We start from the raw sequence: 27,763 nt of genomic DNA on the forward strand, positions 1-27,763 counted from the left end.
CCCAACCACGTCCGTAATATATCCACTCAACCGCTGAAATCTCATATCATGCGTTCACAAGACGCATTAAAGCTGCCTGGACCACAGTGGCGGCCCAAGGAACACACCATGATGCTAAAAGGGTCCCCCGCCAAATCGTTTGTTTTTTGCATAATCATCATAATTGTTTTCCATCTTGAACAATGTTCATATATTTTCAAACTTTTTTTTAGATAGTGGGAATAGCAGATCTATAAGCTCAAAGCACTATTAATCTTTTTTCGAAAGTATAAAATAATTAAATATGTAGGTTATTTGTCACCCAGCTTTGCGGGTTTGTGTGAACACAAACATTGGCTTGTGATTGACATAGCGATGATTTGATTGGCTGAGCAAAGTACATATTGAAGCTAAATGTGAGGGCAGAAAAAGTGAAGACGGAAAAGTGAGGACGCAAATTGTGATTGGCCGGAATGAGTATGATGATGAGAGCGCCCCTCACTTCACACGGGTGTGAGTTATCAACCATATGTTCCACGACAAAAACACAATTAAATCGCTTTAATCGCCATTATTTGCATGTGTGACAATGAATGGCCATGTAAAATGTCATGTCATGACAAACCTATACGGCCGCCGCTGAACAACGACACCTCCACCACCTTCCTCTTCCTGTCTCTCTCTCCTCCCCTCCCTACCGTGCAGGGGGAGACACTAACAAGGCCTTGTGGTTAAATCCCCCATGCAGCCTCCTCCTCAAACACCCACCACCCCCCACCCCCGTCCAGCACTAACCTCCTCTCCTATCTTAATCCTCCGATTACTACATCATTTTCTTTGGGTCTAATTTGGACGGCTATCGGGCCCGATAGCTTACTATCGCAGCAGTGCTGCTGCTTACTTGGCATGGATTCTATTGATCCATCAGTGGGGGTGCAGGTGTGACCCAAATATAGGGATTAAATTCCCACCTGTTACTACTGCAGAACAGAAAATGGCCAACCAAGAAAGCCTTAATTTCCTTAATAGAGTTACTGGTGTGTGTGTGTGTGTGTGTGTGTGTGTGTGTGTGTGTGTGTGTGTGTGTGTGTGTGTGTGTGTGTGTGTGTGTGTGTGTGTGTGTGTGTGTGCATGCGTGTGCACATGTGTGCGTGTGCGAGAATATGCTGATGCATGCATACATTTGTGCCTGACTTTAAACATGTACATTTGTAATTTTGTATGTCTGTACATGATCATGTTTACCTATGCCGTATGCACACTCGTTCCCTTGTTATTAGTTTGTGTAGTGTGCGTGCGTGCGTGCGTGCGTGCGTGCGTGCGTGCGTGCGTTTGTTTACTTGGTTCACTGTACTATCAGTGCATGCACTGACACTAGTCCCCGGTAAAATAAATTCCTTTTGATTATTCAAAGCCATAAGCAATGAGTTTCCTATGGCGGGCTCATTTATAATTTAATCCAGGAGCTCGGTGTTTCTAGGCTGGAAGAGAAAGATTGCCCTTTCAGTGTGGGCACCCTGCGGTGCGGCGGGGGAATCAATGCTGTCGCTTCAGTCAGTGTCGACACAACACTACCAGGCTCCACATTCTGATTTTAAAATGATCCGACTGTCCGTCAATTCCACTGGTAGACGGGTGCATATTTGTTAATTACGTAACAAAAAGACAGAACAGCTGTTAAAATGGGTTTCACACTTGTTGTGAGCTGCCTGCCTCTCCGTAATCCAACCTCAATATGCCACAGTGAGTTATTTAAGGCTGTGTGTATATATACAGATATGCCAACACCCTCGCTCATGTCTAGAGAGGATATGAAACATCAGATGACGGGAGTTGTACTCAAAGGGGGGAAAGAAGCAGGGAAATACATCAGATCAGAGCTGACCGGGCACATGAATATGACCGCATCTTTGGATTTGATGTTATTACTCCATACATTGCAGTGCAAAGTGAGCCAATGTCGACATCTGCTCTCAGTGGTCTGAACAGAGGAACAGATCGGATTCGGCAGGGGGAAATGTTGGGTGGATATTGTGTTGTACAATCAGCAAAGATCTTAATCTAACAGACTTAAATATACATACATATTTTTTTAACACAAAGTAACTTGATAAAATGGTCTTGCCAACCTAAGCTTTTCAGATGAGTTGCTCCAAAGCCACAGACAGCAATAGCAAAGGCTTGGTGTTTACTGATAGCTGAGGAAAATTAACACACACACGCACGCACACACTCTCTCACACACACACACACACACACACACACACACACACACACACACACACACACACACACACACACACACACACACACACACACACACACACACACACACACACACACAACTGGGTCGTGCTTTTGTTATAAACCTCGCACACAGCTGACTGAGATTGATGTATTTGGGAGTCGACAACAGCCAATCTGGCATATCATATTGACATTATTACATAATCAACAAATGTACGACAGCAGAACCGCAAACCCCCTGCTCCCTCCCTCCCTCCCTCCCAGCTACTGGGCATGAGCGTCCATGTCCGTCCATAGTGAAAAAGGCACAAGGCAGTAATGAGTAATGAAAACAGCAGCGTTAGTGGTGCCATTCAGTTAAAGGCCTGCTGGTCGTGGAATGTGAGGGCTCCATTCATCCACAGGGTTAAAAATGCATTTCTGTCACCACAAAGCCCGGCCTTGTCCTCATTGTCTTTCTCACCATGCCGATAAAACACTTCCACATTCTGACTGGGTGGAGAAAAAAAAAGAAAAACATAAATGGCTAAATTTACACCCACCCAGATACAGGAAGGAGGACTGAAACGTATGACGAAGGGGGAAAAAAGTATTTGAAAGAGATAGCATGCGTTGGAAAGGCCTCATGTTTAAAACAACGTTCAACCTGGTGTCCATATTTTGGGGGCATAGGTGACATTTTCCAAAATGTTCAAGAAATAAACAAAAAAGCAGCCGATCTAGACGGGTGCGGTACTTAGTTTAGACAGTTTTTGGTTTAGACTAGTCATTGGTTAGACCAGTCATTAGTCCTACAACTACAACCTATCTCAAACCCTCGCCCTAAACCTAACCTCCCGCCACGGGGCAGCACACCTAAACCTAACCTTAACCCATGTATAACCAATGACTAGTCTAAACTAAGGATGCACCCCGATCTAGGCTATATATGTGAGCTTTCATATCTGCTGCTTTTGAATCGCCATCAGGATGACACACTATAGACTACAAGGGTATGCGCGTGACATCATAATCATACCCAGAAGTTATGCGGGAACACCTACTAAGTGGCAAAAAACTACTTTCTGGCCTTGACAGCCCATGCATCCAAACAGAAAAGTCCTATCTGATTGCATTAAACGATGTTAAACAACGTTAAACTGACTTTGTCACTCACTTTGCCACTCGATTTGCCACTCGATTTACCATTCACTTTATGCATGCGCATGCCCTCTATAAAATATGGCTTAAATGAAGGGGTTAATGTGATGGTGAGCCGTCACATAGGGACGCGGAAAGTGAGCGTGCACACACAATCTACTTATGCCAAAGACAAACAGTCCCATTGACAAAACACACACATCTATGCATCATCTAGTCCAAGTCAACACAGAAAAGGACACAATGGTGGAAGGCAATCAAATAAAAAAAGAGCTCCAGTCAGTGATGTGTGAGCCATTGTGTGATCACTGTATGAATAACAGAGCAGTGCAACGGGCCTGTCTCTCAGAGACATGCCTCATTCCTGTGTGAAGGCTGGCATTTTGTGAACCTCCTAACTTGATTTCATAATGAACAACATTTGAGGGGTGAAGTTTAAATGCCCCTCTGGCTGCTGAATGTCGAAAGTTCATTCAAATGTGTGTCGTTCACACATTCAAAATAACTTTTTTTCTTCTTCTTCTTTTTATGTATAGCCTATCGTTGCTGTCGGGCAGAAACCTCTTATCTCAATATTTTTTTTTAACTTTTTGTGTTTTTTCTACGACTTCGTCATAGTCATACTACAGTCAGTGTCACACGAAAGTAACCCAAACAACAGCTCCAAACACAGCACGGAGAAACACGTTTTGAGCTTGTCGGTCTGCTATTTTATTTTTTATTTTAATCCTGGAAAAAAAGTACGTTTTGGACATATCAGTTTTCCACCCCGACAGAGACTTCTGCTTCTTTGCACATTTTGAGACTGCTGCTAAAATATTTTGTTAAGAGGCTTATAATACAGTTCAGTTCTACCTGTACTTTTTTTTTCTGTCTCGCCCTGTGTACACGATTACTTTTGTTTTGTTTTTTTTCCAAATCCTGTTTTATTATAATGATGTTATTGCTGTACAGTCTGTACATTAGTACATTCTGTGGAACATGTCCCACCAACATAATTGCTGCTTGTGTAGGCTATACCTACCTGCCTTTAGTGATGAATTCTCTAAATTCTTCTTACTACATGGCAGTAGGTTTGTTATGCATTCTAGGTGTTCACCTTAAAAGGTGATATCACTATTACACTCCTTAAAAATAATAATTCACACAAAACGTCACAATGACTAGTGAAAACCAGAGATGATTAAACAATCCTTACTTGAGAGGAAGAAAAAAAGGAGCTCACAGCAGTGTCATGGTTATTGTGATAAGCAGCTGGGTGATTTAAAGAAGCAGAGCACCATTCACGAACATAGATGGCGCTGTAAATGGCCAACAACAACATGCCACTATCATGAGCCATTTCAACAGCACTGCTGTCTGTCTGTCTGTCTGTCTGTCTGTCTGTCTGTCTGTCTGTCTGTCTGTCTGTCTGTCTGTCTGTCTGTCTGTCTGTCTGTCTGTCTGTCTGTTCTTTCTGTCTGTCTGTCACCATTAACAGCCGATCAGATCTGCAAGCTCACTTCTGCTATATGTTCGGCGCGCGACACCCCCATACGACGAGACATAACCGCAAAGTGTAGCTTTTTACAGGTAGCTGTCCATTTACAGTGCATCACAATAACGTCACCAGTTCACCGACATGATGATGACTGCAGAGTTATAGCATATATTATATATAGCCTGTGTGGTGTTGTTGAGTTGACTATTAAAGAAATATGTTTGACATAATGTCTGACTACTAGAGGCAGACAATGTAATCCTGTAGTCTGAATTGCAAAACAATGCTCACGGTGTGTGTGTGTGTGCGTGACTGTGTGTGTGTGTGTGTGTGTGTGTGTGTGTGTGTGTGTGTGTGTGTGCGCGCGCGCCGTGCACGTGTGTGAGTGAGTACGTCTGCGTGCGTGCACGTATCGGTACTAAGTAGCGATCCGACACCACCACCACCGCCGCTGCTACAAAGTTAGCCCTGGCTGCTGCTAACTAGTAACTATAATGTCAGCGGGCTGTTCTGTTATGTGTGTCTCCTGTCAAGACTAGATAAGAAGCAGACAACGCCTGTTTTGTCATTAGTAACCTACACGTTTAACAACTACAAATAGCACGATGGGCGTGCACGTCGCACACATTTACATAGGCTATTCCGTGCATGCGCGTGTACACCCCCCTCCCCACACACACACAGTCACACACACTCAGAACTGTTCTTTTTACATTTACATAACTTATCTAGTTCAGAGTCCCAGTCTGGATGGATTCCGCTATGATCTAGTAAACATTGTTGGTAGTTTGTCATCCCGGCGGTGACCGATGTGCCTCAGTTGCAGCACAAGCAGTTTTTAACGCCGTTTTTTACTCAGTCAATCCATGTCTAAGGCTGTACTCCGGAGAGGAAATTACTGGTTTAAACCCCCCGTGTGTGCAAAGAACTCGATCCCATAATGAGCAGATATCGCGGCGCAGCGCCGCGAACACAACACACCCTCGAAATAACAATAATAATAATTATATGGACACTTCCATTACCTTCTTCAACAAATCCTCCTCCTCCCACCAACCAAAGACCCGGAGTCGGACCGGACGGACCGGCGAGGTTGTTATATCCATCCAATGATCCAAGACAGAGCGAATAACTCCAGATGCACTGCTGTGATACTGAACTGTTCAACTGGCACCAGGCTGTACTTAAATTATGTGATTTCGATCACAATCACAGCCACAGTCTCTAATTCCCGTCCCCTTGTTGTCTTTGTAGTTGAACTACAGGTTCTCTCTCCCTCTCTCTCTCTCTCTCTCTCTCTCTCTCTCTCTCTCTCTCTCTATTCCAATCTCTCTCTCTCTCACACACACATACACACACACGCACACACACACACACACCGCGTGACGTCCACTAAACACTGAGCACAAGGCAGATCCGAGGGTGAAAAAAAGCAAAGAAAAAAAAAGAAAGTTGACCAAGGCCAATGGCACATTAACTCCTCTGATAACTGATAAGGGTTACATTGTATCACTTCACTGTAGGCTATGTGTACAATGTATCCTGTGTATTGGTTTTCACATGGCTCTTAATTGACTGGTTTAAATTAAAATGCACAGTTAATGGTCACACAAGTTCCCATAATATAGCCTACCCCAGAGCACTATTTAATTTGGACCCAATTAAGTTATAGCCTGCAATAGTGCAATAGTGGTGTATGTCACAAGGAAATGGAAACGGGCTTCAACAACACTTCGACCCCCCCCCCCTTCCCCCCCCCTATGTTCGCCCATATAGGTTATAAAGTAGCCACGGGCAGTCGGGCACCAATAATAGCCAAGTCGTTACTTAACACAACTAGCTTTATTCTATAGACATTGCATATTGTATTTCTATATTAACGGTTTATAAAGTTTAGACTTCACAACTCAATCACCCACCCCCTCCCTCCCTCCCTAAACCGCATCTCAAACACCCCCCCCCCCCTCTCTCTGCCACATGTTTGGTCATCCCCCACAGACTACTCGACATGCTAATGAGTTGAAAAGCACCCAACTTTAATTTAGTAGACGGCCTGAATTGAGTGACTAATCTGTGGAGGATCCGGACCGACATATAGTCAACTATGAGATGGTCATAAATGCCCAATAAGCACAAACAGCCTTTTGGTGTGTTGTCGGTGCAGTGCTGTGACTGACAGTTAGGCTATGCCAAGTCTATTATGTAGGACGTCGATTTCCTAATATGGATATACACCCCCCCCCCCCCTCCCTCCCACCCCCGTGCCTGTCTGTCCGGTCTAAATAACACGAACAACCAAAACACCTTTATGAACAAACAACATGTTGTTCATTAAATGGCTACAAACGCCTACGTGATATATATATTCTCAACATGTGATTGTTGTTTCATAATGTTGCGAGATTGTTGTGAGAAACAGCAGGGCGACGATCATGTTTAAAGGGAAACAACAACCCCAAACAACTATATCTTTCACTCAATCTAAAGCTATCGATCGTTCAAATACATCTATGATGGCCTGGGTCAGTGCAAAGTTTACTTAAACCACACACACACAACACACACGATCGCTCGCTCGCTGCCTTTAGTCTAAAATCCACTCAAAGCGAAGCTAATAGCCTATAGTTGTCTATACTCTAAACGACACGGGCCATCTATTACGCGTAATAAAAACTTGTTTACGTACCTATTCGGGGCGTCTGGCACAATGGCACAATGGCACAACGCAAATATCCAATCCAGAGAGTTGACTTCAAGACGATAAGACAATCGCAAAGGTGAAAGCACGCGCAGTAGTGCTGCTGTGTGTGTTGGAGTGCATGATTGAGTGAGTCGAATCCACCACACCGCTGCACCGTGGGGGCTCGACGGGCAACGTCCAAATCCCCAAAGCACCAACTCCTGTCGCCTGCATTCAACCGACGAGGATTCGAACGTACGTTTTGTTACGTGATATCATATAATGGTGATTCTTTACCGCAGTCGACATGCAAGTGTGTTCTACTCCTAAGTATCTTTGTGTGCCGTGTTTCATGTCACGATGCACCTTTTGGCCGAGGGATGGTTTCTCCCGTATTAAATTAACTATCGGCTATTGTCTCATCAGCAAAAACTAAAAGTTCTTGATGATAATGCTCAGAAAAAAGCCTGTACACTCAGTCCCATCCAGTCTAGCTTTTAGAAGAGATGTCTTCTAGAGATGGTCTCTAAATGTTTTGATGATTTGAACATGGTGGACCCTATTGGAAACAAGTGTAATGCTTAATTGGGTCGTCCACTCACAGTTAACAGCTAGCCTTTGTATTGAGTTTGTGCTTGAAATGTACTGTAATTCTGCAAACTGTTAATACATTCTTCAATCAATCAATCAATCAATGTCTGCTGAACCTGTTGGTGGCTAATGACAGAATTATAATTTTTCTTCTTTCTTTATTTACAGAAAATCAGTCAAACAGGTTTCTAAACATGTTTACTGTTGGACAGCCACACACAATGCACCTCTTCACCACTTCATTTTCTATTGTGGAACAAAAAAACATGGAAAAGTTTATACATGGGTAGGAATGTAAAGGAATTAATCAATCAATCAATCAATCAATCAATCAATCAATCAATCAATCAATCAATCAATCAATCAATCAATCAATCAATACTTTATTTCACACCCAGGGAGATCCATGTCACAGAAGAATAAAATAAATACAAAACAGTAGAAAACACAGTACAGTAGAAAAATATACAGCAAATTATACTTTATTATAATATTGTGTTTTCATAATAAGATTTAACTTTACCACACTTTAAACTGAAACTGTCATATTTAGATAAGACTGTTATCAGCACAATAACTATTGTTATCAGCACAAGAACTATTGTTATCAGCACAAGAACTATTGTTATCAGCACAAGAACTATTGTGAATCATGTTCTTCACTTAAACAACAATGCAGGTTATTCTGCTACCAGTAGGCTATAGCCTATACTTTATATGTAGGAAATATGTGCGAAATAGCCAATCTACAAGTTTACAACTCATGCTACACGCTGACACTACACAGTATGTGAGCTTGTAGTTCTGCTGTGTTCAGTATTTGTCACCTATTGATGACATGCCCAAAATTCGGGACGCCGCAGGCTGTAAATATTTAACCGATGAAACGAAGGTGCTAACAAGAGCTTGACTAGATCTTTATACAGTGGAAATGATTGGAACGCGGGTTCTGTTTCCCATTTCCTGAAAAGTGACATTTCTGCCCTTCAGTGACAATATGTATGACAGACAGTGAGATCACAATGTCTGCAGAGACGGTATCTATATAAAGTAGGGGTGCACGATGTCAGGGTCATACGTGCAGATATATACCGATTCTGACCGATTCCGATATTATACAGAGGACCACAATGGAAACAAGGCAGGCTGGCTACTCTGAGAGTATATACAAAGTTATTGACAGCCACATTATTATTGCGTGTCAACAACATCTGTGAAAAATAATCGGGATTATTTTGAGACCGATCCGATACTGATATGGCCGATTTCGATATGCTACTGATCATAGGCGCCGGAGAGGGGGTCATTTGTGTTTGAATGTCCCCGTACTATTGGGGAATGACTGGTATATTTATTTATTTTTCCAGACCGGCGCTGGTGGTCTCTCTAGCACCGCTGTTGCTCAATCGTCGTTGTGTATTGGCTACCGCTGCTTGCCTCTCGCCGCAATGACCATTCTGGCCATTATAGCCTACCCTACGTGCAGTAACTGCAGTTGCTCTCTTAGTCTCAACTCTCGATCTCGAATATTGTCCGCCCACTTTTTACGTCCCGACAGCGCCACTGCTATACCGATTATGTTGTGCATCTCTAATATAAAGGTAACGTGTGACATGGATGGCAGCATGACATGACAAAGCCATATTCCTGCTAGTTTACACAGTGTTGAAGAGAATCCCCTGCAGAGCAGTGAGAGAGACCTTGGGTTGGGGCTTGTTTGCTCAGCATGCATGCATAGAGAGAGAGACGGAGCCATCTTGCTGACTGCTGATGTACCAGTGATTTAAGACGCACAGACATTTTATCAACAGCCAGCCGCTGAATCGTAACGGCAGGCAGGCAGGCACGCGCACGCACGCACGCACACACGCACGCACGCACGCGCACGCACGCATGCACACAGCCCTGAAGCTCCAAAGGGCTTCCCTGCATGAGCATATGCACACTATACAGAAGGACACACGCACACACACACACGCACGCACGCACGCACATGCACATGCACACGCACGCACGCACGCACGCACGCAAGCACGCACGCACGCACGCATGCATGCACGCACGCACGCACGCACGCACGCACGCACGCACACAAATACAGGTATTTAATAACAGGGTGAACAGAGTCTTTCTGCTGTTCCTCTGGCTGTTGCGTGCCGTCTGTGCGTGCGTGCGTGCGTGCGTGTGTGTGCATGTGCGTGTGCGTACGTCATAAGAGAGCAGTCTTACACATCCATTACTGTGTTCCAAGTATAGGAGGGAATGTCAAGCCACCACCAAGGTGTCCTCTCTCTCTATCTATCCCTCTCTCTCTGTCTGTCTCTCTCTCTCTGTCTCTCTCTGTCTGTCTCTCTGTCTCTCTCTCTGTCTGAGAGCAGCCACTCCATTGAGAGAAGCTTCCCTGTGATTTGTCAGATGTCCTTCTGCAGGTCATCATGGAGGAACCCATTCAGCATTCCAAACCTCTCCTCCTTGAACCCTCACCTTCAGCAAGGGGACGGATATCACAGACGTGGTGTATCATGCAGGGAAGGGAAAAAAAGAACCCCAACCGAACGCACACACCTCCCCTGCACAAGCATGCAATCATCATGCATGTGCATGCGTGTGTACATGTGCATGTGCGCATATGCATGTGGGTGCGTGCATGCTTGCTTGAAGCACGCCAGGCAGGCGTGCACAACCGCATGCATGCTGGGCACGTGCTCGTGCACACACACCCCACGCACGCACGCGCGCGCGCACGCACGCACGCACGCACGCACACACGCACGCACGCACGCACGCGCGCACGCACGCACACGCGCACGCACACACACACACACACACACACACACACACACACAACATGCACCTCAGGGTAGTCTTTTAATAGCTACTCGTGCTGCATGTACAGCACAATGACATGCACTGCGTTCCTCGGCACTCCATTTACAAACAAGGAGCAGTGGAGCTATATAAAAGAAAAAAAGTGCTCAGGTCTGACTAGCATTCAGCTGCCGTGAGGTGGAGAGTGTATGTTTCTATCACAAGCCTCACATGCTGACTGACACCCCAGCCCCTTGTGCTCAATTAGCTCGCAGTGCATTAGCGGCCGCATGCTAATTGTCAGCTGGCGAAGGGAGTGCAGCGAGAACCTTAGTTACCTCAGGGACTGGTGGGGTGGTGGAGGTGGGGTGGTGGAGGTGGGGTGGTGGAGGTGGGGTGGGGGGGTGCTTTGTTACCTTCCAGCCAATGAGCACATATTATCTTGAGCAAGCACACACATCATGCTACACGACATCAAATATTTATATGATATCAGATTACCTCTTTTGAGTAACATAGATAACGGCTCTTTTTTAAAGAAGAAAGAGGGAGCAAACTCCTCTTCCTCTCAGTACTGTGGTTGTGTGGGTGTTGCTCTCCGAGCATTTGGGCTGTTTGAGCTTTTCATTATCTCTGTGTCCTTGTCCCCGTCTGTCACCGCCCCCCCTTCTTTCTTTCTTGCTCCTCACTTTTCTTTGACGCAGACTCATTTTCTTGTATTCTCTATCTATCATCCCCCCCCCTCTCTCTCTTGCTCGCTCTCTCTCTCTCTATACCTCTCTGTCACTCCTTCCCCTTAGTATATGTCCGTATCTCTGTGAAAGCAAGAGACACCTCTCCTTCCTCTGTTATCGAATTCCACCAAGGCCTTCGGGGGGAGATACTCCCACACTGCACATGCTATGTGTTCTGGGGAACACGTCCAACTGCAAACCTCAACATGCAACACATAACGTAACATGCGCAAACAAGCTATATCTGGCAACATGACAAATGGAACAGAAAAGAAGAAATAACAACAACAAAACACACTCAAACAACAGCAAAATAAACTGCAGAAGGAAAATATTAAGATAATTCTCCCAATGATGAATTCTCCACTCAGGGACACCGACGGTGTGCGGTGTAAAAACAGTGTATTTTCGGTCATCATCAGGTTAGGGTGTGTGCCTGTCTCTCTCTCTCTGTGCGTGCGTGCGTGCGTGCATGCGTGCGTGCGTGCGTGCGCGAGAGAGATGGATGCAGGTGGGGGTGCATGGGTGGGATACAGCCTATACAAGTCTTCATGGTGAAGGGAAGGTGATTGATTTGGAAGTCCCAGGTTGCATACTCTACCGCTAATACAATTACGTGGTGTAATCATGTAATAATAACATCATAACCCTATCTGGGATGAGAAAGTGGACTGTGCTGTGTACCATACAGGCAGCGATTGAGCCCATTTCCTGTGGGTGCTGCCGCGTGTGTGTGTGTGTGTGTGTGTGTGTGTGTGTGTGTGTGTGTGTGTGTGTGTGTGTGTGTGTGTGTGTGTGTGTGTGTGTGTGTGTGTGCATCTGGCAGTGCATTTTAAACAGCGGTGACTGCAGGAGGGAGGGAGCCTGATGGATACGGCGCGGCACACACAGGATCATACTGCAGCGCTGACATTGTCTTCATCCCCCTGCCTCTTCCTCCTCCTCCATCTCCTTCTCCACCCTCCTCTTCCTCCTCCTCCTCCTCCTCCACCCTCCCATACTGCCTGCCTCTCAGCAGAATTATCACTCTGTCTAAAAACCACTAGCCTCCACACGCATGCACACAAGGGCAAGCACGCTCGCATGCGAGCGCAAATACGTGCCATGCATTGCATGCAGACGTGCACGTAGGTGTGTACACGGTACACACACACACAGATGCATGCACAAACACGAACACTCGTGCACACACATGCACACGCATGCGCACACGCATGCGCACACGCACGCACGCACACGCACGCACGCACACGCACGCACGCACGCACGCACGCACGCACGCACGCACGCACGCACGCACGCACGCACGCACGCACACACACACACACACACACATTAATAACAGCTATACTGTAAACATTTACAACACACACACACACACACACACACACACACACACACACACACACACACACACATTCACAAACACACACACACACACACACACACACACACACACACACACACACACACACACACACACACGCACGCACGCACACACACAGGGGGGGGGGGGGGGGGGGTGGTGCGATCACTCTGAGCCAGTCATGCGTGTGCAGAGACAAGGTGCTGCAAGAGCAAACAACAACAAAAAAAAGAGCCGTCAGGGATACATGAAGAATATCATTGCAGGGGTTTCATCATGGAGGTGTGTTGCGTCATCCCCCCTGACTTCACTGCCAATCCTTCGTATGAATCCCACGACTGAGTGTAACGAGACAAACAGGAAGTGTCTGTTTGCTCCTTGGTTGTTTGTTTATTTATTGGTTTCGGTAGCGTGCCGTACACAGCCAGGACAGGCGTGCTCGTGCCGTGCGTGGTTTCATATTACCGGTGGTGGTGACGGTGGTCCCCGTGGCACGCACGCACCCCGGCAGCGCTGTGATGAGGAACATAAACAAGTCCTGTCGCAGCCTTCTAATTCAAACACAGAGCTGACTCTGTCCTCAGGTTCAAAGACAGACAGAGTGAGAGAGAGAGAGAGAGAGAGAGAGAGAGAGAGAGAGAGAGAGAGAGGGAGAGAGAGAGAGATGGGGGGGATAAGAGAGGACAGGGAGAGAGAGAGAGAGATGAGGGGGATAAGAGAGGAGAGGGAGCGGTGGGCAGTGTGCATGCTTGCATATGTGCCTGCATGGCTGCATGTGATCCACACAGTCAAATCCTGAGTGTTCTTTTTCTTTTTTTACACTGTATGAATGTAACCAAATGGACCCAATGGCGTGTTCGTCTGGTTACATTTGTACCCTCTCAGAGTTCAGTGAACACTTGGGATATCGCTGTGTGTATGTACCATGTCGGCCAGAGAAATGTGCTGATGATCATTCTGTTTTTTGGCACACTCTGCAATTTAGACTCCTGTGCCATTGTGCACACTGAAATCCTCAGTGTTAGTTGAACTTTGGGGGTTGTATAAAGGGGGCCATAATGGTCCCACCAACGGATTAATTAAATAAATGAGCACAGAGGATTTTAAAGTGCTCTGTCCTGCACATCAGAATCAAGGATCTCATCTGCCTTATCTGATTGTGCTGCTGGTGTACGCTGGAATTTGAACTGTTGTATGTGAGCATTACGCCGCTGGCTTTGTAACTGATTCTGGTTGGTTACTGTGTCGTGCTGTGTGTCGTGTTGTGTGTGTGTGTGTGTGTGTGTGTGTGTGCGTGCGTGCGTGCGTGCGTGCGTGCGTGCGTGCGTGCGTGCGTGCGTGCGTGCGTGCGTGCGTGCGTGCGTGCGTGTGTGTGTGTGTGTGTTTTGGATGGTGTCCAATAGCACTGTTTTAAAACAATCTTGTAATACACCCTTTTACTGTCTTCTCATTGTGACACTTCCCCCCATCAGGTAAAGAGAGCCAGTCGCCTTTTCACTGAAAAATGCAGGAAGTGCATTGTGAAGAGGCTTGGATTCTGTCACATCATAGAACAATGCTGCATGCCATATGAAACTATCCTGATAAACAACAAAAAGTAACACATTATGTCAAAGAATTAAAGCCCTATATATTCCAGTAATCATTGCTGTAGCCCATGTGGTTTTCAATATGGTTCAGTAAACGGGGTCTCCCCCGTATCTCCAGCCCTATTTAGTAAACAGAAATCACATTTTCAGGTCAATTTTGTATAGTGTTACAGGTATAATTGTGCTTTTTTTTCATGGCGATTTCCACTTCCACACTTCCAATGTCCCTCCTATATCCTGCATTTCTCTCCTGCATGGTCGGATACAACTGGTATCCCGACCTGAACATGTATTTTCTGTTTACCATAGAACTGGAGAAACTGGAGGAGACCCCTGTTACTGAACAAACACTGTAGTAGTCTACAGCAATGGGTGCTGTCGGAACATATAGAACTTAGAACGGTTATTTAAAAAGAAACACACCCATGTGAAGTGAGGGGCTCTCTTATCATCGTACATCATCATACATCATCTCATTCCGGCCAATCAGAATTTGCGTCCTCACCTTCGTCTTCAATTGTTGTGTTTACACAAACACTGGCCATTCATTGTCAACGGCATTCAGTGTTTGTGTTTACACAAACCCTCAAAGCTAAGATAGGAGGGGCTAGCACCCCTCAAAAATCACTTGCCCACCCGACCTGTTGTGCGTTTAGTAGACCCTTTGAAGTATTCCTCTGTAAGCAAGCAGCAATGTTGGAGAACAAGATGGCAACCAGGCAGTATAACAAGACATGTTATAAAGTTTATTGATATGATCTGAAAATAACGTTTCAGAGAAGCACTGTGGCCATGGTATAGCCTATCATGTACAAAACTGTTACATTTCAGGATTCATAACTTGCTACTTTTGTGTGACACTGTAGTATGACAAAGTAGATAATTCATTTACATAATAATAATAATAATAATAATAATAATAATAATAATACAAATAATAATTATAATTATTATTATTGTAATACGTTATGGAGATCAACATGCAGGCAAAGGCATCAGTATCGCAGATAAGATTTAATCAGTACTGTCAAACAGATAAAGATAAACCCTCAGATATATCATATCACTGTCAAACAGATAAAGATAAACCCTCAGATATATCATACCGCCACCTTTAACTCAAACTCAAGAGCATCAAAAAGGGTCTATTTGTCACTCACCGATACGGGCAGTGAAATGTTGGTCCACGAGAATGTGCTAACAATAGCAATACAACAAACTAGAGTATATTGACACTGGACTGTAATGAAACAAGCGCTATTAGATACAGTATATAGTATGAATGGTATATTACTGATATATTAGATGCAATTTATAATCTTTAATAACTAATGATGATGATGATGATGATGATTGATAACTTTAAAATGAATTATTATATATAATTAGGACTGTGCTTCGATAGCTCAAATGAAAAAGGAAAGGACCACTGGACAAAGCCATACTGTGAAAATACCTCTTGCAAGTAATTAGAGTATATACTCAGACCATATAGGCGTTCAAAGCCATAAATCATTAAGATAACCTTTGAATAGAAGAATGTGGAGTTCAACCATTAATTCAGCTGTGGGAAGAGTAGTTTTAAAATGTAATAGAGTAAATGTACTCAAGTCAAAATGTACCGTGTATCGTACAGGCATGTAAAGCCTTTATCCAAGTAATGTATTACCAATCTGTAAATATGAAACCTTAACTTTATTGTATAATGTTAACCTTAGCTTTATAGAAAAATATATACTATGATAATAAAAGGATGGAAATACTTTTAGAGAAAAATAATCAATACCTTAAATGAGAGAATATGAAAAGTACCAGAGTAAAATAACCTTGTTAAGAAAAAGCATTGACACAACGCAAGAAGGAGTCCACACCAGCAGCATACGTTTTTAAATGATAATTCCGTTATATTGAGGAGACAGAATGTAGTCCAAAACAGCATCAGAGAGTTCTCCCACTGATCAACCGTCAGTGGAATGATTATATAGTACAGAATTCAAGACATCAGGATGTATTCCTTTCTGGGGTCAGAGATTTACAATAGTGAATTGTGACAGTAAACAGTTCTTATTATGAGAAATGCAAAGATTATCAGAGCTTGAGTCCAAAAACATGTTATTCACAGAGGGGAGAGATAATGCGGCGACAAATGAAGGCCGACAAATAAAAAACAGGAGTTATGGATCTGGGTAGAGTGCAGGGAACACTGCTTGTTCAAGCGCGCAGCGTTAAAGTGACATGGAAGATATGATTTCTGGTTAATCATCATCATCATTTTTCGACCGCAGTCGAGATCATGGATTTCACAATGCCACGCCAGACTTCCCGGTCCTTCATTACCATCCCCAGTTCCTGCTTACTGATGCATGTGTCCCTATAGCGATGACATCAGGGTACGGCAGTTTTCTACCTCTGGTCTGCTTTGAGGCAGGACTCCAGAGAAGAAGGGAAGATATATAACCTCACTGTCAGCTCTGTAGCAGTGGCCGGCAAACTGTGTTCTTCTGAATTGGACATGTGAAGAAACACGGGGAAGGTTGCCGTATATTAGATCAGTCGATGGGTGGTTCTTCCAAGACAGATTTTGCGCTCTCATTAGAAGGCGGGTGTAAGTTCCATCCAACCGTTTCTCTTGTTTCTTGTTTCTTTCTGGTTAATAATGGAACATGAAGAAGAAAGCGAGAGCAAGCACTCAGTTGAATAGTTCCATGTAATGATGTAACGGGTGCACGGTTCTGGAAGGTATACACTGAAAGAATAAATACCAGCACTCACGTTATCCGTTAGGATTCTTGTTTTATTTCAATTTTCCCCCAGCAGGTATAGCAACAGACACAATGGACGTTTCGGCCGGGTGGCCTTCTTCAACTCTAATCAGATTAGAGTTGAAGAAGTCCATTGGTATATTTATTCCTTCAGTAATAATGGAACATGACAATCATTCACAAACAACCGATGTACCAAAATAATCTACCAATGATGATGATGATGATGAAACTAGCTAGTGGTAGTTGCTAACACTATCCTTTTGATTTTATTCCAATGAATGTGGCAAGAGAGCTATTGATACAATGCCTCAATTAATCAGCACATACTTTAAATTCCAAAACAGATCCTGAATGAAATATGGCTCGTCTGAGGTGGACGACCACACAGAAACATGTTCATTTATCCATTTGTAACTCAGGAAGTGAACAAACACAAAAAAATCTATAACCTCAAAAATGGAGTTAGGTGGTTTCTTCCGGACAGCAACGATATTGTATATCTGTCCAAAACCGTACCAAGTTTTATCATTAAACATTTTGATATAGTGAATATAGCCGATCTACAAGCTCACAACTCCTGGCATTGCGACGCACTGTGAGCTTATGAATCAGCTTTTTTCACTACTTCTGTGCGACACTCTTGCATGATGAAGTAGGGCATTAAAAAGCCAAAATATGTAGACACGAGGTTTCCGCTGAGTTAAATGAACGCTGGGGAATTTGACCTCGTGCACAGTGACACAAACACAGCATTAAGAGATGTCATATTTGACCTCGTGCACAGTGACACAAACACAGCATTAAGAGATATTTTGTAGTTCTGCGTTCATTAGCGCTATGACGCTGTAATTAACACTTTGGCCCCGGACGTATTCGCTGTCTGACATTGAAGGCAGCAGCAGACATGCAGCCGCTCAGAGGCATGCGAGGTGTGTGTGTGTGTGTGTGTGTGTGTGTGTGTGTGTGTGTGTGTGTGTGTGTGTGTGTGTGTGTGTGTGTGTGTGTGTGCGTGCGTGCCAGCCAGGCTCATCTAGACTCCAGGCAACACACCATATGATATTGATTATCTTTTGTTTGTCCAGCCTCTGTAGCTCCTTGCCCTGAAGGACTTAATACACATGATTGTCTGGCATGATGTTCTATTACTCCAATTTACCGAGCTGTCCTCCATGCCACCGTAATGTACTGTTGGTGAAATGTGCCCATCAGACATAATAATAATAATAATAATAATTAGGAAGCAGGAGACGTTTATTATGGAGGATATTGCGAGACCCTGTAAATGGCTGAATCAACATAACATACCAAACACAATGCACTCCTGGTCTTGATTACACTAATTGCATCTGAGGTAGACGAGTGTGTGTGTGTGTGTGTGTGTGTGTGTGTGTGTGTGTGTGTGTGTGTGTGTGTGTGTGTGTGTGTGTGTGTGTGTGTGTGTGTGTGTGTGTGTGTGTGTGTGTGTGTGTGTGTGTGTGTGTGTGTGTGTGCGTGCGTGCGTGCGTGCGTGCGTGCGTGCGTGCGTGCGTGCGTGCGTGCGTGCATGTTTGTGCCCATCTATTGTGCCTGCCTGGCTGGCTGTGTTTGCAAGCAATTGTGTGTTTGAGTTTCCTACTTATGCCAAAGACAGCTGTTGTTTGTGTTGCCCCGAGTACTCAGCCCAACTTGTAATTAGTCAAACACTGTGTACTCTACTGAAGTGACTTGTGCCTAAAAAAGAGAGGAACTTGATTCCCTGATCATTGCCCACCCCCTCCTCCCACCCTGTCCCTCTTCATCTATTCTACACAACACCCCTCCCCCAATCTCAAACACAAACCAAATCAGCCACACACCTAATAGCTGGCAACACAATAGCTCAAACACAGAAGCCATGTTCAAAACAGCTGACTGTGACATACTGCAGCGCATGACCTCATCACGGAAGAATTGGACAGATAGCTTGCCTAGTTTGGGCTTTACCCCAAAAAGATATTCAGGAAACTCTCGCTCGTCAAAGTCCCACTGCTGTGTGAATTGGGCACACTTTGAAACCTGTTGCCCTATAGTCAAAAATGTACAGGCCCTAAATCAAGTGTTTCAGTCCGATGTGTTCCTGAGACTTTAATAACGGATGGAAAATTGTACGTGTTTGGCTTTGCTTTGGGTGTGTGACAGAACTTTATGCAGACACATGACTTGAAAAACACATAGGCCTCACATAGGAAGGTGAGAGAGGAAACATGGCGCGACTGCTCTGTACAGAGAGAGAGAGCGAGAGAGAGAGGAAGAGAGAGAGAGAGAGAGAGAGAGAGAGAGAGAGAGAGAGAGAGAGAGAGAGAGAGAGAGAGAGAGAGAGAGAGAGAGAGCGAGCGAGAGAGAGCGAGGGGGATGGGTGGTTTTAGATGTTCCCTCCTCCCTCTTCCTCTGTCTTTTTCTGTTCCCTCTCATCTTTGTTTGAGTGCTGCCTGATAAAACAACAAGCCCTACACTCCACATGAAAGACACAAGAAATGAGTCAAAAGTTGTCCGGTCTGTGAAAACATTGCAGGTGACCGAGACTCACTGTGTTGGTGGTGGCCATGATGTGTCTTTTTTCCACCAAAAGAACTTCATGGTTGTAGAGCTTGGTTCCGTTCTAGATTGTTGGAACCTTTTGGTGCTTTCAGGAAATGGCGGACATTTTTTGGTTCCAGTTCTGAACCAACTTTTAGGGTTCTGAACCAATTAATTTCCAGTGGAAACACTCTGAACTGAACAGAACTCAACCCAGTCCCCCGGTGGAGATAGTACAGAACTCAACCCAGTCCCCCGGCGGAGATAGTACAGAACTCAACCCAGTCCCCCGGCGGAGATAGTACAGAACTCAACCCAGTCCCCCGGTGGAGATAGTACAGAACTCAACCCAGTCCCCCGGCGGAGATAGTACAGAACTCAACCCAGTCCCCCGGCGGAGATAGTACAGAACTCAACCCAGTCCCCCGGCGGAGATAGTACAGAACTCAACCCAGTCCCCCGGTGGAGAGAGTACAAATGGAACCAAGTCTTACATTTGGCTCCATGTGTACATTCGGAGTTAAATGAACTATATTTTTTTCTTACAAAGCAACTGCAGAGGTAATTATGAATACATAAATAAAATTCATCATCACCGTATGAATGTTTGGTTCTGTACAGTGACAGGATCCCCAAAGAGATAATCTCCTTTTTTGTAATGATCGGCTGATGCTGCACAACATGGTGCCCCCTCCATCTATATTCTATGACTAGGAGGAGACACACAAAGCCCCTCTCCGAAACTCCTCTGCTCTCTCTCTCTCTCTCTCTCTCTCTCTCTCTCTGTCTCTCACCCACACAAAGCCTGCGTGCCTCTCATTTGTAAATCACTTAAAAGCATGACAAATGTGCATTAGAAGTTTCTGAGCGTCCCCCCTCTTCAAAGCCTCCGCACTTTTTTTCCCTTCTGTAACAGCCTGAAAGTGTGATATTGATTCAGAGGAATCGCAGCAAACAGACTGTATGATTACAGGTGCCTAATTGAAGGCGCCTTCATTTTTAATAACCATTTGGCAGCCGTGCTCTGTGTGCTGTTGCTGTACGGTGTCTGTGTCACACATCAAAAGGTCTGGGTAGCTAACAAAACCTCTGCCAAAGCTATAATGAGATATCACACGTTGTAAATGATAGGAGTATAGGATTACATTGTCATAAACACACACACACACACGCCCGCACACGCATGCACGCACGCAGGCACGCACACACACACACGCACACGCTCGCACACGCACGCACTGTGTATATTTGGGTGCACCCTTTGAATCAATATCAGATCCCAATATCAAATTCCTTCTTGTGACAAAATCAAAATAGGACAATTGCATCATACAAACATCCACCATTTGCAATAGATCATTATTTTGTGTAAGTGTCAAACTTCCAGTTGGGTTCCAAAACATTATAGGTATTGGGGTAAGTATCTGAGTTCCAGGGTAAGTGTGTGTGCGCGTGCGTGCGTGCGTGCGTGCGTGCGTGCGTGCGTTTGTGCGTGTGTGTGCGTGTCAGAGGGAGAGAGGAATTGAGAATACTGCAGCTGAGAGTGGGGGAGTCTGCAGGAGTAGACCTACCACACCGTAGAGTGCAGTAGAAGTGATCACCAGAGTATTGTGGAATAGGCTACTCACTTTTAAATGTATTTGTGAAAATATAATCTAATACATTTTTATTATTTTTTTGGCCAATTGTTGTTATGGGCACCATGCCTAAAGAAGGTCCGGAGAGACCGAAACGTTGCCTTAATAAAAGTAAAACTCATGTACCGAGCAGATACTCAGTGTGCGGGCGTATTTTTCTTCTTATCATTGATGTCCACTGGCCTACGCACCTGTTCATACGCCTTATCTCTTGGTGTGCGAAAGCTTTTTTCTACAGTTCTTGAAAAATGAAGATCAATGGATTAAAACTCCGAATAAAATGGGTCTTGTTCACGGCATTATCCCATTGTGAATGTATTTCAGTAATGTGAACTGGTCTGCACAGCATGTTTTTCTTGTTTGTTTGGGTCATCATTTTGGCCTGAGTGCAGCACGAGATGCAGGTCAATCACTGGGAATTGAGAGTTGCCATTTCCTTGCTGATGGGCAGAAACCTTGCATCTTCATATTTCAACAGTATCACACTAAAATAGAAAAATAGTCAATCTACTATTTTAAGTGTTTAAGTGTGTCTGTGGGTTTTATAAGTACGTTATTGAACCAATGACAGCTAATCCTGAAAAGTAACAGTTTTGGATCTGCAAGGTTTCTGCTTGACAGCAATGTGTTGCTACATGTGCTATTAGCAAACTGAAAAATATTGTATTATATATCTGTGTCCTCTTTACTTGTTATTGGGCCATTTGCACATACCTGGAATCCATGCTCTGCATTTACCCAGACTAACTATTAGGAGCAGTCTATTAATACAGCATCATGCTTGTCCTGAATACTACTTCTGGAATATCTGTTTGATATTTTCAGTAGTATCTATTCATTTTCAGTAAATTAATGAAATGTGAAGGGAAACCATGCAGCTCACAAACCAATTAGCCTTAAAATAATATGAAATGAGGACTTCATGTATTTGTGTAATCATCACACAGCAAAGCAATGTATAGTGTATATCTTTGAGGGGCACTAGCCTCCCATATTGAGGTATAGTGTAGATTTTGGTCCTAACACAAACATTAAATGCCATTGACAATGAATGGAGAATTTACATCATATTTAGATGAGCAAATCGGTATTTCTTGTTAAATTCCCATTGACAATGAATGGAGAATTTACGTCATACTAGAGCGGTGCCCGTGGAGCCTCTACAGCGGTGTACGATGCAAGTTGGAAATGAATGCCCCACCCAGATATTATGTCTGTGTCCCTTTTATGCCCATATATGGAGTTCTTTGTCAGGCATAAACAAATATGGAGTATATGCCGATGTCTGAATGATGTCAGAACAGGCCAGCTCCCTGTGCCCTTTTCCCTGTCCAGAGCCTGGGTATTTTTTAGGCGGTTCTGGACAACCGTGGGTCCGACTGACTCGACACCAGGCACTGCACCCCCTGTGGTGGTGTGGAACGCGTGTGCCGAATTCAACAGAACAGTTCTCGAGTTACGTGGATTACACACAGACAGACAGAGACTTGGTGCATTTATAGATAGATGTGTCTGAGCAAATCGGCGATGTCCTACACAAACATTAAATTCCCATTGACAATGAATGGAGAATTTACGTCATATGTAGACGAGCAAATTGGCCATTTCGATCCTACACAAATATTAAATTCCCATTAACAATGATAGAACAATGATAAGAGCGCCCCTCACTTATTAATACAATGCAATTTTGTCTGTATTATTGGTAGAGTTAATACTCGTACAAACTTGTACTTTTCTACTGAGTCATGTATATTGTGTCAAAGGTCATGTCTCACCTATAGACATGGACACACATGTTGACCTGATGGTCAAGCACTGATGGTCAAGCACGTAAGCTCTATTATAGCTCAATAGTAAACATTTCAGCGCAGGAAACCGGGTTCAAATTCGGGGTAGAAGAGGAAAGATGCCTGGTGTCTATAGGTTGGACATACGAATGTGTTGTGGGCAGTGGTGGAAGAAGAACTCTGAATTTGGACTTTGGACAAAAGTAGCATCAAAAAACTTAAAGTAGCTAAAGTGAAAGTGCTCATTATGCAGAATGCCCATTTCAGAAATTATCTATCATGTTATTGGACTAATAATCATTGATCATTAACCACTTAAGCCCTATTCTTTTTTACGTTGAAAATTGCTGATGTACAACTACAATCTCACAAACTATTGTAAGGTTGTAATTATAATACCTGGGGATCCAAATGGACAACCAGCTCAAATGGAATGTCCATTGTGGATTACCTGTGTGCCAAATTGGCACAACGCTTGCACTTTCTCCGCAGGCTCAGGCTTTTTGGTGTGAGCAAGGGAGTCATGTCTATGATGCAGTGCTGGGTAGCAAGTAGCATTATTAGATACGGCATGTCAGCTTGGTTTGGGACACTCTGTCCAGATCAAAGCAAGAATAGCTAAAATGGAAAAAAAGGTCATGAAGGTAATTGGTAGGAAAGATTCTATCCATCTCTTCAGACAATCTTTGAGTCTTTGTCTGTCAAATAGAGTGTTGCCTGCTCCTTCACATATATTATCTTCAGAGTATGAGCTGTTACCCTCTGGTAGATGTTATAGAGCGTGCCGTTGCAAGAGCAACCGCTTCAAACCTTCTTTCCTTCCCACTTTCATTGTTCTATTGAACAATCACCATATAGCTCTTAGTGGGGTCGGGACTTCTTGACCTTTTGTCTGTTACTTATTGTTCTCTTGTGATACTCTGTGATACCATACCTTGTGAATACTCTTATACCTGGTGAATTAATTAATTCACCAGGTATAAGAGTATTGTAGTCTAATAGACGTCTAAATGGCTAAAAAATGGTCTAAAAACTGGGGTAAAAATTGTCTAAAAAAGTTTTTTAGCAGTCTAGGCTAAAAAACTTGCCTAAAAAACGTTGTTTCAACGTCTATATATAGACGGTCTACATTTAGACCTTGATTAGCCTGGCTAATCAAGGTCTAAATGTAGACCGTCTATATATAGACGTTGAAACAACGTTGTTTCAACGTCTAATCTAAGCCTAGACTGCTAGAAAACTAAAACGAAATTTACCCCAGTTTTTAGACGGTCATATAGACATCTAAAAGCTGAAAATTGCTCAGTGGGTAATCTTTTGTACTTTTTATATTCATACTTTCTGATTGCAAATTTGCACTTTTCTTATCTTGTGATACTGTTGTGATACAAACAAATTAACGGAGCTGAACGTGAATCCCCCCCACCGCCCACCCCTTTTTTCCCCTCACTGTATATGTTTCTTTTCCCTTTTTACCTCCTTTATGATGAATTCCTGTTCTGTCTATAGAAGTGTCTATTTGTACGTCTCTAAATGTTTTGATGATTTGAACATGGTGGACCCTATTGGAAACAAGTGTAATGCTTAATTGGGTCGTCCACTCACAGTTAACAGCCTTTGTATTGAGTTTGTGCTTGAAATGTACTGTAATTCTGCAAACTGTTAATAAATTCTTCAATCAATCAATCAATACTATACCTTGTGAAAACTCTCTCCAATGATTATACAATGCTGCTATTGTGTATTGTTTGTGTGTGTTTTAGTTGTGAGCTTGTAGATTGGATATTTTTAAAGAAATTGCTAGATGTTAGACATATATATTTTCCCATTAATAATTAATGATCTAAAGATGCAATTGACAAGTAACCGCCTTGTCAAATAATTGTAGTGGAGTAAAAAGTACAAACCTTAATTGCTTCAAGTAAAGTAACAGTATACCTCAAAATTGTAGCCTATACTTAAGTAATAAGTTACATGACATCACTGGTTGTATGACCCCTAATAAAGTCAGCAGGAAATGAAGAGAGACATCCAGGGCAGTGGTCAGCAGCACCTCCCCCAGTCAGTGTTGCCAGATGTTGTGAGAGAAATAAGCCCAAAAGAAGCGACTATATATAATAGGCCATATGAGCACTTTAAATATATCTCTGCTGTCGGCAAGAAACCACCTGACTACAAAATGTTTAATCCTATTTTTTAAAACAATGCAATACTGCCTCATCAAAGTTGGTATTGTGACTTTACTGTCAATTACTTAGGGGGTGGAATTAGCTGCGTTAACACACAGTAACGATCCACCTGCCCCGCGACACGCAAAAATAAAAAGTAGCCTACCAACTGGCTTTTCAACACGCAGCAAGTCCGGTCCATTCAATTGCTTTCGATAGAGAGAGGGGGAGGGGGGACTGGGCTATTTCCCCATCAATTTACATCTGTGCAGCATTTCATTCATAATGTTGGCTTGGCTACTGACAGCAGATGGAGGTAGGAGACCTCAAAACAATGATAAGCAAATAAATATATGTCATACACCGGGCGGGTGAGAGAGAGAGAGAGAGAGAGAGAGAGACCTTTAACGAAGCCTTTATTTGATCTTTTGTGTACACTCACATATTCTTCAGGACATTTCTAGAAATTGCATGCTTTGGGTCACAATAATATTAAAAAACATTTTTTTTTCTTTTTTTCCCCTTGTCTTAAAGAGATAAAACCAGTGATTCTTGCTCAATGCTACACAAAAGGTTCTCGTGTCCCCACATCTCAACGAACTGTTCTAGACAGGTAATCAGTTTATAGTAGGCAAACTCTATTCTGAGACGAGCTGTTATCAGTCCTTTTGCCATGAGTTCTGGGTCTACTGACCCTGCTTCTTGCATTTTGTTCCTCCTAGTGAGCCAGATGCTAATCTTTACCTGCGCAAGTAAAAAGTTCAGCAGGCCCACTCGTCTCTTTTCTGATGCTTTGTACTTTGGCCCAAAAATAAACATTTCATCATTGAGCTCTTCATTACAACTGTTGAACCATCTCTGTAGCAGCGCAAACAGACTACCAAGCCTTGGGCACCTTAACCATAGATGTTCAAGTGTTTCTTCCTCCTGACAGAATGGACAACTTCTACTGGCCCTAGAGTCAATGTGCGCCACATGTCTGTTTGTAGCCACTGCCCCATGCACTATTCTCCACTGTAGATCCGCTGTGCGTTTCTCCACTGGAGCTTTGTACATGGACCTCCCGCTGCCCTGTGGGGAGGAGCCTGGTGCAAGTACTTCTGACCACCTTGACTCCCGTACTCCCACCAGTGTGTCCTTGTTGATGACCTTGACACTCAGAGAGAAAGAGAGAGAGAGAGAGAGAGAGAGAGAGAGAGAGAGAGACGTTGCGTTTACAATCAGTTGATGAAACGGGAGCGAACAAAACCATAGCGCAATGCGCATACAGCCCCATGGTTCGGTTTTAGTAGGAAAGGCAATTCATATTTTCCTTGTCTTTTATAATTGTGTATAGGCTACAATTCAATACATGAGAGAACATTGAACGACAGTGAGTGTCTTGTCCTACAATACCAGCAGCCGGGATATCAGGACAATGAGGATATCATTGGCAGCTGTGCATAGGCTACTTGGTCCCGCAGGTCAACCTGCAGGACCTGTGGGCAACGGGCCGCCCTGTGCATCACTTGCAACTACCAATATTTATCGAAACAAGCCTAGAGTCGCTTATAATAAGCAGGCTTGGCAACACTGCTCCCAGTCCCAAGAGAAGTCAAACATGCTTATAATAAGCAGACCTGGCAACGCTGCTGCCAGTCCCAAGAGAAGTCAAACATAATTATCATTCCCACATGATTGAGCATCATATCACTACAACAGTATGGTGGAAAGTAACTGAGTACATTTAATCAAGTATACTTTAGAGCATACATGGGCAACTGGCGGCCCGGGGGCCACATGCGGCCCCCACCTTCACTTAATGCGGCCCTCAGGTTAATATCAGAATACTGATATATTATTAATTTCAGCTGTTACAATTCCAAACATGCAAACATTTGTATGTCCAATGTGTTTGGATTTAGTTCATAAAGTTAACATAACTATAAGTAAATTCATTTGAAATGAAATAAAAAGGTTATTTTTCAGGATTCCAATAAAAAAAAATTGCCATATGTTTTTCAGGATTTAAATTCAAATATAGCAAAAATAGCTGATCTACAAACTCAAAACGTGTCACGGTGGGACGCGTTTTGAGGCTACAAGTTACTTTGTAGATTTGTATTGTCACGGGGCATCCCGTGCCCTATACACACATACACTGATGGAGAACAATGCACACACCTAAACGACAGTTTCACCCATTTAACTGTTGAAATGGACATGAGTGCATATTTGTATTATTGTAACTCGCAGTGAATTGTAAAAGAGAACA

General features: G+C 43.6%; 1 protein-coding gene across 1 annotated transcript in view; it reads right to left on the bottom strand.

The window, feature by feature from the left end:
- LOC306924526 (zinc finger protein 516-like) overlaps positions 1–5,938 on the bottom strand; it is a 57,247-nt gene extending 51,309 nt beyond the window's left edge. Inside the window, 1 exon segment of the mRNA XM_079503077.1 lies at positions 5,872–5,938. The gene's annotated coding sequence lies outside the window, so the exon portion shown is untranslated.
- Between the last annotated feature and the right edge of the window lie 21,825 nt (positions 5,939–27,763).

This window comes from Electrona antarctica (genome assembly GCF_951216825.1).
Source record: "Electrona antarctica genome assembly, chromosome: 6".
In the NCBI taxonomy this organism is placed as follows: Eukaryota; Metazoa; Chordata; class Actinopteri; order Myctophiformes; family Myctophidae; genus Electrona; species Electrona antarctica.